Source organism: Fundulus heteroclitus, chromosome 10 (assembly GCF_011125445.2).
Source record: "Fundulus heteroclitus isolate FHET01 chromosome 10, MU-UCD_Fhet_4.1, whole genome shotgun sequence".
Lineage (NCBI taxonomy): Eukaryota > Metazoa > Chordata > Actinopteri > Cyprinodontiformes > Fundulidae > Fundulus > Fundulus heteroclitus.
The window spans coordinates 6,943,770-6,965,131 of record NC_046370.1 but is presented as its reverse complement, the minus strand read 5'-3'; the positions used below and the strand labels follow the sequence as shown (position 1 = coordinate 6,965,131).

General features: G+C 38.4%; 1 protein-coding gene across 4 annotated transcripts in view; it reads left to right on the top strand.

Annotated features, from left to right (window-relative positions):
* The window catches only part of vti1a (vesicle transport through interaction with t-SNAREs 1A), a 164,845-nt gene that overhangs the window by 81,675 nt on the left and 61,808 nt on the right, over positions 1–21,362 (top strand). The gene's annotated exons all lie outside the window — the stretch shown is intronic.

Here is a 21,362-nt window from a genome sequence, read left to right as displayed (position 1 = left end):
ATCTTTGATCACCTTAAAGTTCCCAAAGCTTCCTGCATTTTTCCTTTTGGCCTGACTGTCATTGTCTTCCATCCTCACTCATCCCCTCCTCCCCTCTGTTTGACAGGGTGGTAGACCATGTGGGTAGACGTTTGGCAGTGTGGGGCAGATGAGAGGGTCAAGGCCTGTGCCCCAGGAGTGTGGTATTTTAATGGGGGCTATTTGTACTGACAAGCCTGCTATGAGTGCTAAGGAGCGGCAGATTGAGAGGCTCTGACTGTATCTAATCAATGTCAGGAAAAGTAGCTAAAGAATGTGACAGGCCTCCTCTTCTTTCAGTGTTCTCAGATAGCTTTTATTTTTGCTTGTCGTACCTAAAGGTGAGTGAAAGGTTAGGTGCTATTCATTTTGCGTTCTCTTTCACTTTACTGTCTGGTATCCAGGAGCCTTGACTTGGAGGGTTTATTCCTTTATCCTTCCTCTTATTTTTACCTCACTGCCCCCTATCCACAGACTCTGCCTCTTATTTTTCTGTCTCTGTACATGGATTTAATTCCTTCATTGTAAAAGCTTATACCAAGCTGGAATATATAGTGTATGTCTAAATCTGGAAAACCTTAACGTTTTGTGTTTTCATAATGATGTATTATGAAGGTAGTACCATCTGAAGATGGGTACACTGTGGTCATGAAAAGATAGACATGGTCACCATCAATACTTACATAGGCTGCAATGTTTAAATAATGCCCAGTTTTCTCTAAGGGCCTGGTCCCAAGAACTATGCCTGATCCAGAGTCACTTAAATACCATTTATTACTCATTCTGATGCTCAGTTTGAATGTGAGCAAGTTGTCTTCACCTCATCTAGGTTTCTGAATGCTAGATGTGTAGTTGATGGCATGCAATTGACTGATTTCCCTTTTTATATATATATATATATATATATATATATATATATATATATATATATATATATATACTAGTTTTTTTTGTTTGTTTGTTTTATATTTGACTTTATAGCAATGTCTCTATGACCAACTGGGCATGCTAACGCTACTGGTGGCTAACATCCTTCTGCTCAGAGGAGAAGGCAGTCGGTTTGCTATGTCCTGATGCAGCGGGAATGTCTAAATTGAAACCCAAAGCAGGAATGGAAAAAGTGGAGAATACCATCATCCACTGGCTTGTGCAATAGTTTGGTACCCTGGATTCTGTGGACGCAGGCTGGTAGAGCAACATTGTAGACCAACATCTTACACTGATTTCTTTGGCGCTTTCCTTTTAGGGTTGGACATCAAGAGATGTGATTGGTGCTGCTCCTCTCCTCAATTAGATTTAATCTCCTAATGTCTAAAAGAAGAAACCACTTCATTTGTATCATCCCAGCGTGAAGAATGCAATTACTACATCACTTATCTCCTGCTTAGTTGTGTGTTTAATTGACTTTGATTCGCATTTTGAATAAGAGTGCTATAGTAAATGTTACTTGGCAACTTTTTACCTCGATGAACTATTGATCCACTATATCTTTATTTCCTCAATTAAATATCGAAGAGTCCGCTTGAAAATCAGTACAAATTTAGATCACCATTGGAACTTTTCAGGTTCAGCACACTTGCTGCTCTGACTATCTCTTTCCCTTTGGCGCAGGACAAGGGTGGCCAAGCTTTGCCCAGGTGCCGTCTGTGCCATTGGCGCTAAAGCAAGGAGAAACTGGCACACTTTGGGCATGGCTGCAGCCCCTTCTTCCTCAAAGGCTTGCCTCGTCTCCCTTCTTTCCCCTCACGGTCCCTGCTGCTCCATAGCCCAGGGAGCTCATTAGGCCAGACTTCCTCTTCATTTAATCCATTTTTTATAGCCTAAAAAACAGTCCCTGATCTCAAAAATCCTGGCTAATTTAAGCCTGGATGTTAGGGAAAAGGAGTGAAAATATATTTTAAAAAAGGGCAGGCTGTGCAGCCTTTTCATATCTCTGATGTCAAAATTAAATGTTTTTATACGGTCGCAGTATGGCCAGAATGGGAAGATATAGAGAAAGCTCTAATATGACGTTTTTTTGAACAGAGTTTTAGACCCCAATAGACATTATCCTATATCGTCCACTTTCTTGCCTCTTGTCTGTCAGTCTTGAGGGAGACCGACATGGTAACTTGGCTTAATGAAAACATTGGTAATAACATGCTCCCTATCCTTGTTCCTTTAATTATGCATCTGCAACTGGATACCAGGAGACTCCCATTGGTTTCTATCCTCATTTCTTTGTGGAAGTGAAGTTTCATTTGTAGTTCAGCTTCTGTTGGGGAAGATACAGAGGCCGATTTTTAAGTTAGCCCTCACACGCCTGTTTTTTTCCTGTATAAGCGAAATTTGTACAACCATAAACGCTCTCAAAAACACACAAGTATCTGAATTTCCAGGGTCTGTGTTGTTGTTTTTCTCATACACAAATTGTTTGGCCCTGCTTTATGCATCAATAGCTACAACTGCTGAAGTTTACAGGCTCAAAAGTTGTCCTGGGCTTTGTCCTTTATGTCTTTCTAGGAGGACAAAGGCTTTTTTTTCTTTTTTTCCTCCCTCCTTCAGGAAACCGTCACAGCATTAATATACCTCCCAGGTTTAAAGTGTTGATTAGTGCCTGTCTCCTCAGGCTGACACATATTTCACCAAAGGTGTCAGATGAACATTCAGAGTAGGTATGGGGGGTTGGAGGGGAGTCGCTTGCATTTGCAGCCAACTGATGTGGAGGAATTGCTAAGCAGTCTCAGCTGCCCTCTCGTTAGCCTCTGAGATGCCTGGTGACAGAGGTGAGATAGGGAAAGTTGCCGTGGGTGGAGAGCGAGGGGGGGTCAGTGCCCCAAAGGGTACCGTGCCATGGCCGTGCCAGGCCAGGACCCTGTGCCACCGTCTCCAGTGCTTCCTCCGTCAGCATGTCCTGTGCTCCGGGCCACAGCCATGAGGGCACTGGGGGGCTGTCACGCGTCGTCCTCAATTACAATCAGGGAATAGAGCGTGCAAAGACTGCCCACTGTTGCAGCAAGTCACAGTGCACTTATAAAAGCTATGCTAAATCACGTTTGATGCAGATGTATAGCCCTTTAAAATCCTTAGTTTCTCCATCTAAAACCTTACACTCTTTGTCACAGATTGGTTTTAATTAGTGTCTTTACAACAGGTTTCTTTTCGCTGAACTTTACTGGCTATTGAAAGCTTGCTGGTTTTAGATCTTGCTCAAGAGGTGCATGTTTATCTGGCTAAATTTGATCTTCTTGTTTATCTCTCTTAATTGTGTTACTTGAAAACGCTGATTTAAAGAGGTGGCTACTGTCAATACCAATTATTTCAGTGGAGTAGGAGCTTAAAGGAAAACTGCTTGCAACCTGATTAATCTGAACACAGATTTAATTAGTTTAGTTAAATTATGCTGCATTCTATGTTGCATGTTGCTGAATTAGATGATTTTCTTCATATGCAGAAGCAGTTGTGATCGAAGATGTTTTGTCTGCTTAAGACAGACTTAAGCACATGTTGACTGGAATGTGGATATTTATTAGCCTTTTCATAAAATGACTTCAATTAATTTGAACTTACAGTATGCAGCTTACAGATTTGTGCTAGAAACAGCCCTGGGGTCTTGTTTAGACCTGGTATTAACATGCAGTTCAGATTTAACTGACTCTAATGTAAGTAGACGAGTCTAACAACGACTATTCTCGCCTGGCATTAAAATCTGTTCTGAGTGATCAGAACAGTTCACATCACAGATCACAGTTACCTGCTTTATATCCAATTAAGCATGTAGCCACATCAGAAAGCAGGCTGTGAGCTGAGCTCACACCAAAAAGTAAGCTGATGTTTCTCCACCATCTACCACCAGCATGATACATGCAGTCAAATTGTACTTTACTGCTAATACAGCTGATAGTCATCTAAGTTGCAATGTTTGTGCCATTATTTTGACGATAAACTCTTCATTAGGTTAATTACACAGGTTAACGGGCACAATATTGACATAGGTAAAGGAAGTCAAACAATGTAGACTTTAAACAGCTCAGCATCAATCTACAGTCACTAGAGAGTAAAGGTTTAAATCCATAAACGGCACCATGTTTGAAGACTCACTGTTACATCTTCATCAGCCTATGTACAGAGTGCTCTCTAAAAGTGAATGTTTTACCTGCAGAGTTTGGTGATTTGCTAGTCAGGTTTACACTGTGCTTACAATTAAAATAAACCACAACCTAAAGAGAAAAATCCCTCTCCAACACATCTCCTTGGTATTCTGTCATTAATAAAACAAATGCTGTGCAATTAGGTTGACTGTAGACTAAACTTAGAGTTAAGGCGAAAATTATTCATGCAAAGGTAGATTTAGATTTGAAGTAATTGTTTACTTTAATAAACATGTTTGTCCCAAATTGAGGTGATATTAACGTTTCTGAGTGGCTGCGACCGAAGTCCCAACTTGAAACTGATCCTCTGTGAAGATAGATACAGATTAGGGTGATGGCAAGGAGCCCTTTTAATCTCAAAGACTTGTTGCTCATCACAAAGTAAAATCATCAAAAATACCAGGAGAGACATGCAAAAAGCTTTTCAACAATTATACAATGGATTTGATTTCTTTAATCGCAATAAATATCCTTCCATTAGTTAATGAGGAGTTTATAAACCTTTTTCGACATACCAGCGATAAAATGTAAAGAAACAATCTATACCCTTTGTCTTTTAATCTTTCAAGAGGCATGTCTCGTTTTATATAGAAAACAAACTTCTCATTTGACAGCTAAATCTGCCAGGGATATGAGTAATTTTTGACTCAACTAAATTTAAATGTGTTTTCTATTCACTTTTTTGACCGTATTTGTCTTGCAAAGAGAAAATACTTTTCTTATGGTCAGTAATTCCCGTTCCTCTGAATATGCTAGGTTTTTATCATTTGAAACAAACTATATTGCCAGTAACTGCTCATGTAATTCTCATTCTGTGTTTTCTTAATTACTTATTTAACGTTCAATGGGAAATGTAATTTATGTTTAGACAAAAACAGTAGTTGCAAAGGTGAATGATTTGAGATTTGATCTCTATGACCGTATGCATAGACCTCATGCTTATGACACTGAAAGTATCATTGGTGTTATGTTTTTCTCTTTGGGGTGTCTATATGCACAGAAATGTGGATATACCAGTGTTATTTTTTTTTCTTCTTTTGGGCGATGTAACCATGGCAGGCTGGTCCCATCATCCATAATAGTGTCATGTACATTCCTACTTTCATGAATGAAAAAAGGCCGCTTGGCTAAAACAACAAACGCATAATCAGCATGTCTACAGATTAGCATTACAGTTATATTAGCTAAATCACATGGCATGCACTATTAATGTAAAGAAAATAAAGCATGTAAGGTTGTGTTTTTTCAGTCTTGATGACACCTTTGCTGAGTCCTTCAGCAAACCATAAAATCCCACAGAGAACCACATCAGTTGTAGGAACCCTCCTCTGCCGTGTTGTGACATTCATCTGCAAAATGATTTTGTTCATCGCCCAGAATGAGTGTGTACTCTGTTACAGATTAAAAGAAAATGACTTGCTTTCTAAAAAGAGAACTCGAGACAAAAGGGAGCAGCAGGAAAGGGAGGTTTGAAAAAAGGGACGACTACAGAGTTGACAATTGAGTTATAATATCATGTCCTTTATGAATAATTAATTTGACGGTGCCAAGGGCCCTCAGAAGGTAGATTAAATTTGTTCTGCCATGTCTTAAAACTTAGATATGCTTCATTAGTATGGGAAATGGTGACAGGCATGTTTGGTTTTCACTTAAGCTGCTTTACTTAATGATGAGGAGCACGCGACACTTGTCTGCCTCACGGTAATGCACAATGTTAGATTAAATTTATTCTCAGTTCCTTAATTGGCAAATTCATAAATTCAATGCATTTTTTTTTCTGTGTCTGCTACTCAGGTGAGCATGTTTGCTTTTATGACGGTCCATTTCACATATAGCTGTCTCAAAATTTCATCAAGATGATGCCCAGATGACTGAAAAGTAACAGAAGATATTTAATTTTAGCGCAATTAATGGTTTAAAAGGAAAGATTCAAAAGATTTTGTCTTGATTAAAACACATTTCAGGAACGATGAGCAACATTTCTCCAAGGAGATTCAAATACCTGAGAACAATGTAACAAGCAGAACCGGGTTCAGGGAGAACAGGAATGAATGTAAAGGCTACACTTGGTTCGAAATAAGTGATTTTACCGGAATTATCCTTTCTGTAATTATTTATCCCACCTTGCAATTCCTACAAAGTACATCAACAGAAGCATTTTTAAGTTGGCCATAGAGTCTGGGAACTTAATGAGTAATTCATGACATGCAGTTTTCTGGGGTATAGACATGTCGTTGCTACTCTTAGAAATGGGAAAGACATGAGAACATGCCATTCAACTTTAGAAGATAAGTGTTGCTATTCATGAGTTAGAAAATGGCAACAAGAAAATAGCTACTCACCCAAATTTCCACATTGTTGGACTATAAAGAAAATTTGTAAACAAGTATGGATGACGACTCAAGTTTAACTTAAACCATGATTTTTTTGCCCATATGCAACCTGGATCTGATCTTTTTATGACAGTCTGAACAACACAAATCGAATTGTTTCAAATGCTACCCAGGCCACTTGGATATGTGGTCCTGAATCTGATACGTATCTGATCTTTTCAAATGCGACCTGTGTCTGTACGGCCGGGTCGCATTTATCCGACCTCTACGTCACTGATACTCAACAAACGTAACTATTCTGCGTCCTGCTATGCAACACTGAGGACGCTTGCTACATGTGACGTCATCCCGTCCTCCAGTGGGCATGCGGGACACTTAGGTTGAACGCATTCAGTTCACACAGGAGATCACATACAAGACGCATATATTTAGAAATGTGAATGACCACGCAAAAAAATCTGATTTCACAAAAAAATCGTAATTGAGCATTAAGACCTGCAGTGTGAACGTAGCCTTATTAAGATCTGGATTTTTCACGATGAAGTGACTGTTGTCAAAAGCCAAGCATCAACTGATAAGCCTTGAGAGGATGGTCACTCACAGGTGACACTCTTTATCTAGACCGTTAAAGTATTTCATTCAACAGCCTAGATAAACAGTGTTACCTCTGTTACCTTAAACGTCTCTGCTTGAATAATTGGGCGAATATCTTTATGGTGGTTTGGGTTTAACTTTGTCGTGATCTGACAGTGGCTATTGTAACAACCATCGTTATTTTTGTACTTTTCACGTAAAACATTGCACTCAGAGATTTCCATGAATTTTCTAAGATTGTTTTAACTGGGATACTTGAATGACAGACCCATGACCCTGCAAAGTAAGCACTGATGAACAATGCCCACTGTGGACAAGAGCTTTGACATGCTGTCACATGTTGGGGCCATTTTATGTGAATTAAGAGGCAGCTGACAATAATCTTCCTTTAACTCTGTGGCCTCAGTCATTGTGTGCCGAAGCACATGATGCATCCTTTCTGTGTCTCTTCCGCCCTCCTTGTAATAGTAGTATTATTTTCCTTTAACCAGAACAGGAAGAGTGCCTACATACACACAGAAATATTTGAAGACCTTTACTGTATGTTATCTTTAGAAAGTTATTTAAGCATATTCAAATTTAAACTAAATGTGGTGAATTTACCCAATGTCCACCTTCTTTGATCAACTAACTTGATGCATGAAAGTTAAACCACATAAGTCAGTAAAAAGCATCTTGTTGATTTTTCTTTTCTATCCTTTAATTTAATGTAGTGTGATGTTTGTGCCCTACTGCAATTTGTTGCCTCTTACTTAAAAATTGGTTAATGAAGTTACTTTTATACACTTCTTCTTCCACCAAAACATTGCTGCATATGGTCAGCGTGTACTTTCATCCGTGGTTATTTTATTGGTCGTTCATTTAACCAGGATTTACCTGATAAGTTCTTAATAAGGAAGAAGTTGTTTGAAGTGTTAATGTCTGCTGTTAAGAAATTGTTGGTTTACTAAAACTTTAGGTGAGAGCATTCAAAGCAGGGCCAAATTTTCTTCTTTTTTTTTTTTTGTCACAATATTTTTTTTTTTTTTCTACTAAAATATCTACATAAGCTGACTGGAAACAGCTGAGCAGTCGGAGTTCAGGAAACATCCGATTCCCATCAGAGCAGAGAGAGAGTTGTGATCAAGCAATGTTCAAGACAGGCTAGAGCTTTTTTTTGTTTACTCCACTCAGTGTTCACATCAATTCCACAGTACATCGGGGCTGGGTTGGCAAATCCAACAAAATGCATTTAACAAGTTATTTCATTCATTTAGCAACAAAATCCTCTTAACAGTAGGTGTTGAAAAGTGCCAAATACTCCGAGCACTTTCCGTAGAGGGAGCCTCCCAACAGGCCCTGTCAAAACATGCAAATGAGCTTGACGCCATGTCCGATTTTGACAAACATAATTAAGGTGTTTCAATTCAGGACATGTTAATAAGACTGCGGGCCTCCCCTAGGTCTTTATTAATCAGAAAGCCTTAAAGCTTTGTGTGTTTGTGTGTACGAGATGATGTGCGTTCTCAGATTTTATTGGATAATGAACTGTTGCCGAATGTTAGATCTCCTTTTGCATCTTTCACAGAGTTTGAGGAGATAGGCAGGGAAGAGCTGCCTGAGGTGTGGTGTTGTACAGATAATTAAAAGGCAAGAAATTTGTGTTTCACACTTTGATCTGCCTGTCAAGTTTCTGATTAGAGAGGCAAATGCTTTTAATCAACGGTAATGTGATGATTAACGTTCCTAAACTGTTAAATACGAATCAGAGGAGCGTCAAGTTTTCCCTTTCTTCTTCCCCCGCCTCCGTACATCCCTCCCTGAGTCCACTGGCAAACTTTTCTCCCTCAGTATCCACTTAGGGTTGTTAAATTAGATGTTGTGTTTGATTAGGACCAACGGAAAATTTGGTCCCCCTCCACTTAGATTTTCACAAATAATGATGATGATCTTCCAAACCCAACAGTTTGCGCTCATTAATAAGAATAAGATACTTTGTTTTTTGTAATTGCAGTTGCAATTTGCATCAAATGGATCCTTCTCTTTACTGCATAAAAAAGATCACATCACACTCCTAAAATGAAAGCTCATGAATCCAAAAATATTTACATACGTACATACATGTGTGGACATGAAACAGGGAAAATGCCAACATTTCTCACCGAGCCCGGTGAAAAAGACACTATTTCAGGATTGCTTTTTTGAAAAGAAAAAAAAAAAAGCTACAGGTAAATCAATAAAATCTTCCTTGCCGTTTTATATCTTCTGACAGATAACTTCAACAATTGCAACAATGTGTGAAGAGGATGTAAAAAAAAAACTCTGCAGGTCTTAAGAGCTTTCATATGCATGTAATAAGTTCTGTAGTGGTAGCTGATTTCAAGCCAATTATCTTTTTGGTTTGGTTTTTCACTTAATGTAATTTCTCCCAAATATTTAGCTTAGAGCTTAGCTTACCACGATTATACGTATATATAAAAGGAGAGAACACTTAAAGTAAACCACTTATTAATCATTGTCAGCATTTGTTTAAAGGTTTTGAAGTTTATCATTTTTCTTAAGAGACTTATTGTCTTTCTGTTTATGCAGTGTACCATGCAAAATTATTCACAATCCGTGAATTTTTTTCAACTGTTATTATTATTTTTTTTTTTATTAATCCTTTATTTATACAGGTTAGTCCCTTGAGACTCAGCGTCTCATTTACAAGATATACATGTTTAACTACAACAATTTATGACCGCAATTACAAATTTAAGTGTCGCAACATATGGTTTAAAATTTCATGACAAAAGTAAAAATATGTTCAAGTGACTAAATAAAACAAGTGCAATTTCCTATAGACGCTATTGCCAGTCCTGTTAATTAAAACTCTGAGTTCTCTGATTGTAACCAGACTGGACAGCTTCAGGTCCTGCTGAAGTAGCTCCGGCTGCAGGTGCCTGAGAAGAAGATGGCCATTTCTCTCCAGCTCTGTGCGAACTGCTGGAACTCTGAAGGAAACATAGTCCTGGGAGCGGAGAAAGCGATTGTTTTGCATCTATACATCTCTAAAATTCATTGCTTTTTAATCGCAACTTTATGTGATAGACCAATACACATAAAGTGTTATAGTAAGGTGAAAGGAAAAGGATGTGCGGTTTACATTCTTTCTTTCTTTTTACTAATAAATTCTGAATGGTGTTGCCAGCAGTGTTGGTGAACGGCTCCACCAAATCAATACTTTGTGAAACTCTGTTTTGCTGCAATCATGGCTGCAAGACGTTTGGGGTATATCTACAAGCTTTGCACATCAAGAGACTGAAATGTTTGCCCATTCTTTGCTCAATAGTTCAAGGTCGGTGAGAAGAGATGGAGAGTATATGTGGTTATCAGTCTTGCCACAGACGCACACGGTTCTGAAACATAAGTATGCTTTTATCAAAACTTTCCTATTGTAGCTCTGGATGCATGTTTAGGGTTTAAGGTGAACCAGTGTCAAAGGTCTTCCTCCATTATTACACTATCTTTATCTTCATCCATTTTATTATATACCCTGACCGGCTTCCCTGTACCTGCTAAAATAAAGCTACCTCACTTCCGCCACAATGTTTTACCATAATAATGGTGTGTCCAAGGGGATGTGTTGAGTTAGTTATCAACCACATGAAGTATTTTGCTTTTTTGATTGGGCAAAAAGTATAATTTTTGTCTGACATCTGACCAGGGAACCTTCTTCTACATGTTTGCTTTGTCCCTTACTTGGCTTATGGCAAACTGCCAACAGGACCTGTGAACAGTTTCTCCCTCCTGACCTCATTAACGCTCTCCTTGTCCAGGCTGTCTGTTTAGGTGGACATGTTTTGTAGTAGAGCTGCACAATATTTTGAATCACATCTGTTTTGCTAATACTCTCATCAGCTGCTTGTATTAGGTAAACTTGGCTACGACGGGTTTGGACCCAACTTATGCCTTTTGGAAAGGCACTCATTTTTTTTTACATAAATTTCTCAGTGTGTCAGAAGCATTCTTAAGAGATTTTGGCCCATATTGGCTAGAGATCTAAACAATTGCAAAACACAATAGTCATTGCAGGATCAGAGTGTGCAACATCAAAATGCCAAAGGACTTCTGTTACGCAATATATGTTCAAATACTACATTTCTGCTGTCATTGATCCATACTCTGCATATTCAAAATGCCATATTTGCCAATTAGATGGACTCTTGATGGCTACACCTAGAGTATACTTTTAATAGAGGAGATAATAAAGTTCCCAAGGAACGGTGCAGCAACAAAGAAAAAAAGAGCACAAAGATTTCTTGGTTGACAATATATTACTTTTTACTTGAGTAGAAATATGTTGAAGTATTCCTACTCTTACTTGAGTACAATTTTTGGCTACTCTACCCACCTCTGGGCTTGAACAGCCCTCTCTGAGAAACTTTAAATATTGTTTTATGACTGGGGTCCCTAACTCCTTTTGAACAACTATCTTGCAACTTTCTGATATATCTCTTCTCCAAAAGTCCCACATCAAATGGATGTCTCATCTGCAGAGCTGAATGAGGGTCACTCAGATGTTTTTGGAGCAGGGATGCATCCAAAAGTTGCAGGACGGTAGCTCTTGATGGCTGGTAGCGGGCACCCCTGTTTCATGACTTAATCGTGCTTTAAACCCCTCCACTTCCTTCCACTTAATATATTTGCTGTACTTTGTGTTGGTCAAGCAGATGCAATCCTAATAAGATGCATTAATTAATTTAATTGTCGTACTTAAACTCTGGTTTTATTGTTTAGGTTGACTGTGGTTGAATAAAGTTTAATGAGGTAGCAGTAGTGTTGTTTCTTTCTTATTATTCATGCACAATTTAGTTTTTGTATTTTACTTGCTATGTGGCCAGCACAATTGTGTGACACAAATGTCAGCACTATGAATAATGCATTCACAAATTAGCTCATTCGGATATGAGTTTTTAATTCTAGACTTCATTCATTCATATTTGAGCAATTTTGGCCAAGTTTAATCAACACATAAAAAAATCATTTTTCCACTCCTTGAAATACAATTAACAAGTCAGTTCTGCTTGAGCTTCACAATTGACCAGTTGTGAGTGGCGGCGGAATGAGTGCATTCGCTGACCAGCCGCCTGTAGAAATTCTTTGTTTTTTTTGTTGTTTTTTTAATTGAAGACCCCCGAACGGTACTGCTCTTGCCCATGCATTGTTGCATGCGGGGCAATCACTGCAGGCATCCAAGTCCATTAGTTTTCATTTGGATGGTTCAGTGAGACTGGTTGATTAAGTCCAGGCAATTTGCTTGTAGGAGCCCTCATTCTCCGCTCAATCCTCCTGCCTCGCAGCCCTTTGCCACCAGTGGGGTTGTCGTTCAGGTTAATTTAATCTTGTTTGTAAGACATTTTAACACAATAGCTTTATGGCTGTCTTGATGCCTAGGCACGACAGAGCTCGCCGTAATTTGCGCCTTGCATAACTTTACATGTGAATACAGCAGCTGCATTTGCAATCACACATGCAGCAAGTATTTCGATACCAATTGTCACTGTCGTGAAGAAAGCAATGTAATATTTGACCGGCAGTGTCAAAGTTTAGGCTGTTTGGCCCCCTGGGACATGTTGGTGTAATTACTTTTATGAATGTAAAACAAGCAAACTCTTTTCAAACCTTGTCCATTTTCGTTGTAGAGTGGTTAAGGGGACGTCTGCTGTGGGGGAAAAAATGTAAATCTGGCGATTTGAGAATTTGACTTTGAGGTTGAGGTGAAGGGAAAAGGGGAGGGGGAGCTTAAATAGAAAGAAAATTTAGCTCTCAGTTCTCTTCACCCTGGTACAGCCTTAAACAAATTGTGTTATTACCAGCTGCTCTCCTTCAGGCCTGGTCATTTATACCCATTAAACTTGCGTCTTATCACCCATAAGACGCCTTTACGTCTCTCCATCCACCAATTGTCTATAATCAGCCATTTAAAACAGCAGCGGAAATTTCTTTGTGCTTTGCTCCGGTCTGACGGACAGGCAAACGAGCTGGGAGGAGGAGGGACGGCTGCTAGGGAGAGAAGAGAAGGATATTTTCTGCGGAATGATGAATAAGCCAAGTTGAGTGGCTGACTAGCATAGATCTGTCTTAATCAGAAGTGATTTGTCAGAACAGGAGCTCTGCGGGGTCAGGGCACAGGCGATGAATAAAACACAGCCTGCGAAAGTGAAGAAAGGCCCCAGAAATTCACCCTGACTGCCCACCGCGACTCAAATGTATGCGAGGGGAAGGGCCAATGCAGGGGCTGAGTTAGGATAGACTGTAATGGGCCGGCTTTAATCTACACAGAATATTTCTTGGTCTGGGTCTTTTTAAGTGCTTAATCTCTCGCCTTGCCTGCTTATTAAGGTCGCCATGTTAACACTACCTTTTGAGTGAGCACACTGCAAGACAGAGGCCTGTTAAAATAATAATAAAAATCCTTCTGGGGACAATATCCTTCTTAAGGAATCTTCTTGAATCTTCTCTTACCCATGCAATGGTGGTTGTCATTATCATAAACTATCTGTAACAGCAACTCTGACTCCCCAGATCTTCCTCGCCCCTTTGTGACATAACGCTTGGCGTTCCTTTATTGTGAGCTATCTCACACTGCGAGTGCGCTAGCCTCATGGCCTGTGGGCTCAGCAGTACAAATACGTTCCACTGTGGGTTAAACTTTGATGGGGTGATGAAAGTGTGTCACCATGCAGTTGCAGACTTAAAAAAAAGTCCTTATAAAGGAGCCTTTTCTGAAAGTATACAAAGACAGGTAACTTTTCTCACCTGGGAGTCACAGGCGTATAAGTTCCTGCTGCTCCTTTCTGTGTGTGTGTGTGTTAGGCTAACAGTGAGTTTGGAAGAGGGGAAATGTATAGCCTAACATTTATCAGGCTTCTCCTTACGTCCCCTCAACCATCCGTCGGGATTTCATACCCCGTTTGTTGGCAATGTGTGGCTTGTGTTGAGATATAAGTCTGTGTGGTAACCCTCACAAAGTGGTCTCAACAGCTTAATGAAAAGGAGCTCTGCTGAGCCTCAGAGCGCTGCACTGTCAGGATTTGTACCCTGCTGGCTCTGGGGACAAACTCTGCTACCCACAGACAGGGACGGCTGAAATAGATGATACCTCCAATTAAATGTGTCCACGGCTTCGAGAAAGTTGAGCGCTCTCCAAGTTTGTATTGTTTGCTTCCTAAGCAACATTTTATTTTTCCGTGGTGCACTTTTCTTCAGAACTCGGCGCAATGACAGAAAGATGTTTCCGCTAAATTATTAATCTGAGAATTTATTTTTCAGCTAATTGATGCAGTGTATTTATAAGAAAAAGTGGAGGAATGCTACATCTTTGATCCCAAGACTGCAAGTACACTGTTGTGAAAGAAGTATTTACTCCCCACAGATTTCTGCTGTTTTTGCTTTTTGTCACACTTATGTTTGAGATCATTAAAAAAAAAAGTTTACATCCAATATAACCTGAATTTTCAAATGATTTCATTTAGTAACAGAACAAAAGTTATAACCAGCCTGGCACTTTGTGAAAGAAGTAATTCCCCCCTTAATCTAATAATAAGCAATGAACAACCTTATATGTTTTAGGTTTATTATAATAACCAGCAATATGTTTTTTCACATCACTGTGGGGATAGTCCAAACTTTGACCAGGCCACTCAAAAAGTGTGTGTGTGTGTGTGTGTGTTTGGCAGAGGGTAGGGATTATTCACACATTGATTTGTCTGTGTGCTTCAGATTGTTCTGCAACATAGTCCTGTTAGAATTCATGTTTGCAACAATTGCAGCAAATCTTCCGATTCGTGCTACCACATGTTTTACTTATGGTAGGAATGAAACACACACCTTACTCAAAGTTTCTCTTTTGTCTCATCAGTCCACAGAACATTTTCAAAAGTCTTGTCGATAGGGATGGGTACCTTTCACACGATACCTTGTACCTGGGAATCGGTATTGGTACTTAACGGTACCTATTTTCGGTACTTGTGTGTGTTTATGTAGTAATGAATGTTAATTTATTAATAAAATCTTACGTATTTATTTCTCAATATCTAAACTTGTTTGAGTCTACAAATGACCCTAATGAGATGATTTATGAATTTCAATACAGTGCCTGAATCCACACCATATAAAACAAATGTTTACCAAAACAACAGTTATCAGAGGCACACAGTGAATGAGGTGAATAAGGGATTGAAGCTGTGTGTGAATCAAATTCAAGGAATTATTTTAGTGTTTCAGAGAAAAAAAGCATTTAAATATTATATTTTATCTCTCTTTCTAATTCAGTGCGGGTGCATTTGCAGTGTGGGAATGGAGAGGCTCTCCCCTCTGCTTTCTTTGCTCTGACTGCAGGCGGCTTTAAGGATGAGGCTGCAGCTTCCTGTGAGAGAGTTTCTACTCAATTCAAGAATTCTCAAGGCCCTTTTAAAAAGTCAAATTCAATCAAATCATTCAGATTGGTCAAAAAGTTTCCTATATAAGGAAACCCAGTAGATTGCATCAAGTCTTGACAAGCAACATTCACTCCTCCTGAAAGAGCGTAGAGTCGTCTGCATTGTTGATGGCTTTGCAGCAATCCCTCATACTGAGCATGCATGAAGTGACAGTGGAGAGGAAAACTCCATTTAACAGGGAAGAAAACCTCCAGCAGAACCAGGATCAGTATAAACGGCCATCTGCCTCGACCGACTGGGGGTTAGAGAAGACAGAGCAGAGACACAAAAGCACACATTAGTCCAGGGTTCTGTCTATGTTATATGGTAATAGTGGATGATTTGTCTCCGCTGGGTGATGTCACAGCTAACAGAACGCCAGACCAGGTGTACCTAGTGCTTGGTAAAGTGGGAAGATCTTCTCTCTCAAGACAATGACTGCAGAAAAATTTGTGTTTTCACAGGACGTCACCAATAACACAGGAGAAAGTTGCTGGATTTTACGCTAGTTGTTTTGTTTTTTAAGAAAAAAAGTCGCTGGATAGGTCTGGAAAGTTGCTAAATATAGCGAGAAATTTGCTAGATTGGCAGCAGTGACCAGGTTCTTCCTCACATTAGAAGTATTCCCACTGCTAGCTTTGCACTTCATGGCACAAATACTGCAGCGAGCATACTCTACATCGCATTTTGAAAAGTTTGGTCGGTACCTATAAAAATACTACTTGTTGATGGGCTCTGTGGGCAAATGTTCATTTTGGTTTTTGCTTGTTCACTCTCCCATGCGGGCCATTTAGGTAGCCCAGGTTAGATATGCAGGTTGTCAATTTGCACTTTTGCTTGAAGTTAAAGCAATTAAAATTTTATTATAACTTAACTATAACTAATATTTTTAAAGATTTTGTTGCTGTGCAACATAATGTATATGTTTTTAGCTGAGATAACAGCTAGAATCTGCTTTGTGTTTGCTCTGCTCATGTTTTAATAGGGATAATTCTCTCTACAAGCATTTTTTTTATTCCATTATATTTGGTATTTCTAGACAAAAATACTTCTTTTTTTGCTTGTACATTAGAGGAAGTAGTTAAATGAAGCTGCTCTGGTGCTGATGTAAATGTAATGTAATGGAATGGAATAATGGGCTTGTTAAATGGAGCTTTGGGGGAATCTTTAACAAGAGAGTCAGAGCAAGGCCTGGGGGCCAGGGTTATTTAAATTGTTAATAGCTGCTTAAACAGGCGAGGAATGTTTTATACGCTAACGAGCAACAAGTCAGGGACATTAACTGTAAATGAGTTCTCCTTGCTGAATTGTTTTTATCAACTGTATGTTTTTCATTTAGATTTTCTTTTTGTAGTACCTGTGTTAGTTTTTGTTTTGACTTATTATTTGCAAATTATGCTATATTTTTAATATGAATATGCAAGATTATGACATTGCCAGAGAAAAAATGTTTTTAACTTCACATGTTAGAACTTTTTTTCTTTTTTGTTTCCACATTTAAATTTCCTTCTTTGTACGAGGTTACTTGTCTGCATACGACTGATACATGGCGGTGATTATGAAGATATGCTGGAAATAATGATGAAAAATGACCATGTTAATAGAAAAATAACTTTTTTTGTTTCTAATAGAAGACATGAATGTGATGCCATCACTTACATTTGAATATGCTTTCATGCTCATGGAGTGCTTCATTATGATTATGTGTGTCTTAAAAGTAGAAAGAAATGCAGCTCTGCTTCTGTCTCTGCTTGCTTGGATGCTTTCTCCACTTGCTGCCTGTTTGATTGCATTATTTTACCCCTTAACATCTTAACATCTGCCAAACATACTTTTTCAAAATACTTAAAATCATTGAGTGTCACAGATTTATCAACTGTATCTTTTTCTTTTTTTTTTACTTGTATTTTAAACTCTTTTAAGAGGAGGATCAGAGTTTACAAGCAACAGCAACACAAGCTAATCAGTACAAGATGCCTCCCTTTTCCACAGATGACTACCACAAATTTCCTGAACCTTCACAGGCTCATAAATGCAAAGTTGGCCTTCTATCACCTGAAGAACATTTAATTTTAAATAAGATTAAAGGACAAGTGTCTCAGCAGGATCTTGGAAAAACTCATCCATGCATTTATCTTCAGTTCAATTGATTACTTCAACAGTGTCTACACAGGTCTGCCTACAAACAGCAGCAGCTGATCCAGAACGCTGTGGCCTGGTTCCTCATAACATGAGGAAGGAGAGCATATCAAGCCAGTTCTAAAGTCCTTACAATGGCTCCCTCCCCTTAGAATAAACTTTAAAATACTTATTTTAGCTTGTAAAACACTGAATGGCTTAGCATCAAAAATCTGTTGTCGTATCAACCTTCCTTCAGGTCTTCTGGTTCAAGTCTATTAGTAGTAGTTATACCCCACCTTCTTAAAGTACTCTCCTAGAAGACTGTAAAAGTGCTGAAACTCTAAGTTATTTTAAATCAATGTTAAAAAGCCATTTGTTTAGAGTTTACCCTGACTTTTCTGTTTATTTCTGATGTTTTTATTATCGGAAACTTCATAAATTCCAGCCTGAAGTTCACCTTTTCTTTATTTCTGTTTTATAATGCCACTGAAATTTACTTTTTTATGTTTTCATCATTTAAAGAAATTTGAATTGTCTTGTTGCTGAAACATGTCATACAAATAAACTTGCCTTGCCCAAAATTTGGAAGAGTTCATTAGACTTCAAAAACTGGTTTAGGAAGAGTTCATAATCTCTCTTTACAAAGTTTGAAAACAAAGACAGAAGAACAACATTATGTGTTAAAACTAACAATATAAACATCTTACAAGATGAGATTGTACACAACATTAGGACCACTTGTGAAAATTAGGTATCCTGTTTTGTTTTGTTTTCTCACAAATATTTAAGCCTTTACAAATCCTACGTAGTTTATTTAAATAAATCTGTAATTGGTGTTTAGTCCAGCTGCGATAAGTCTAAATATTCTGGTTGTTATGCTTGTCTTAATCTAAGACTGTCCAAATTCCATTTTTTTTAAATGGAATAATAGCTTGATAATTCTCAAACTGTACTTTAACTAAGTGCTGTTTGTGTTAACTTTATCCTAATATTGCAGTTTAGTTTCAGCAGTTCTATTTTAGATATGGAAATAGAATCAAAAGCAGCCCAGATTCCTTAAAAACACTGAAATAGTCTTACCACTGACACAAAGCTATCAAAATGCTAATTTTTGCATCATTAAGTCAGCCATGATTCATTGCAAATTAAGGTTTTATTTTTTTTTCTCTACCAAGTAACCAAAATGCTGCCATTTCCCAAGTGCTGGGGCTTCATCTGTGCTTTTGTAACAAGATGTTGCCAACATATTTGGTCTTAGTTTTAAACAAATTTATTATTTTGACTTGTTTCTTTACACGTATACAGCAGTTAAACCTACCTTGACTTTTTAACCCTTAATGCTTTTAAAAGCCCTGAGCAATGCTGTGAATTAAAATATTCAAACCCTAACAGTATTTGCTCATTATGAGCAAATAATCATATGAACTTGATTGACATCCCATTCTTAATCTATAAGGTCTAATTTTGTTTAAGAACCTCTGTAGCTCCAATAGCTTCAACTCTTTTTGGAAGGCTTTTCACAAGATTTCGGGATGTGTTTGTAAGAAATGGGAATGTTCCATCATTATTCTAGAAGCACATTTTTGAGGTCAGACACAAATGTTGGATAATAAGGCCTTGATACTTTGAAGCGTTGAGTTTCTTTTGCTGGAACCAAGGAGTCAACTCCTGAGAAACTGCCCAAACCCATAGTAAAAAATGAAAATGGCAGTATGTGTTGTCCTCTTTTTCTCTGCAAATCATTAATTTACCCCTACTTCTATAACAACTTCTCATTCCAGTTTAACTCAAGCTTTCTAAACTCCAACACTTTATTGCCAACAAAATTAATACTTTTTGCCACAAAGAGTATCTTCTTACTGAATGTGAGCTGCTATTGCTCAATATTGTGGCTGGAAAATCTTTTCACCTACAGCCTCATCTATCTTTTGACGGACTGCAAACCTTTCCAATAATGCACTTGTTTAAAAACAAAAAAAAACTACTCCTTCAGTGCTTGTCACACTCATTTATTAAAAAAAAAGAGGCTACGCCGCAGACAGAGATGGATAGATGTGGTTATTTGTCTCTTTAACGGGAGATTTCCGCTTCAACTCCCATCCTGTTTACCTCCTTGTTCTTCTCCAATCAGTACGGGGGAGGGCTTGTATTTCTGTGGTTATTAATACCTGCACTCAGTCTTTTAATCTGCCCTATTTGTCACATGTGACTGTCTGACTGCACTGTTTAATCTGGGTATCCTTCAATCTGTCTTGTTCCAGATTAGAAATTAATGAAGGCAGGAAGAGACACATTTGAGTCAGCTACAGTGTAAGGGGGAGGAGAATGGGATGAATGGGAGACGAACGTCGTTCATTTGACAGTGCTTTCTCTTTCCCTCTTCTTCTCCCCGATCCCCTTTCTCCGTCTCTCATTCTCTATCATCATCTCCCTCTCTCTCTTTTCTCTTGTTTAGCTGCCAGATGTAGCCCTTTTTTTTTTTTTCTTTTTTTTTTTTGCAGCCCCCACCCCCAAACAGGCGCTCAGCACGTGGGCCCTTTGGTGTGCGGCACCTGTGTAGTGTAATACAGTCAGCAACTGTGTTGTTTATTCTGGATTTGTTTGGTGCGCTTGAAAGCCTGTCTTTGATCCATGCAAAGATTCGTCACTTTTTTTTCTCCTCCCCCCCCATTTTCCTGATTCATCCTCTGTCTCCCTCATTTTTAACCACTAATGTGGAATGGTCTTGTTACATCAATGATAGCATTCTTATTTTTAGTAGATGTGTAAGAGGGCAACTTATTTACTTTTTGTTCTCCCCCCATCAAATTCAAGCTTTCACTTGCTCTTCCTGTTTTGTAAGAAATATAAGGGGCAGAAAAATGACACTGGTCACGATAATACCGGGAGATCTTCTGAAGTGGCTTGCTGGGGTATATTGGCGAATGTGTTTCCATCTACAGTACATGGAGCAGTGAATACTATTATTGCTGTTCAGAGCTTCACTGCAGGAACATTTAACTGTTCTAAAGAGTATAACAACTCATATTCTAATTGAGGTTTAATTGAAAAGACACATTTGGCTAAAAAATGTGTAAAAAAAAAAAAAAAAAAAAAAGAGAAACTTTTTAAAGCTATTTTTTTCCGAATATTCATTATTTTGATTATTTAAATCTGAAACAATGATTGTCCCTTAATCGTTTTCCTGCAAAAATTGCCAGGACCTCCTCCTGAGGCCAAAAACTGGACTTTTGCTGACAAATCAGATAATTTCATAGAAAGCCTTCGACTTCAAATTTCTCAGTGTTTTACAGATTCTTTAGTTTCATATGATTGTAGTTTGAGTTTTCGCTAACTGATTGTGTACATACTTGTCACTCTTAGGAATGGTCTCCATAAATTGAAAGGGCAAAAATGGGGCAGAACTATCAACTTTTAAACTACGTTCTTTCTACTTGAAGGACACAATAGTTGTATTAATTTCCATTCGCATATTTGAGAAATAATATGAAAAAAATCACAAAAGGGAGAAACCAGGCACAAGGCCCCCCGAGCATGTGGCCTGAAAGTTGCTGAAGATTGATAATAAAGTACGGAACACTAAGCTGTGATGAATGGCTGCTTATGACGGAAATTGTAATGTTAAAAAAACAAAATTCCTGTCAGGATTCAGGCGGATTTCATTTCTGCTCTGTATCTGTATAGCATCGTTAGTCTGACGTGCCTGAAGGTGTGAAAGCACTCCC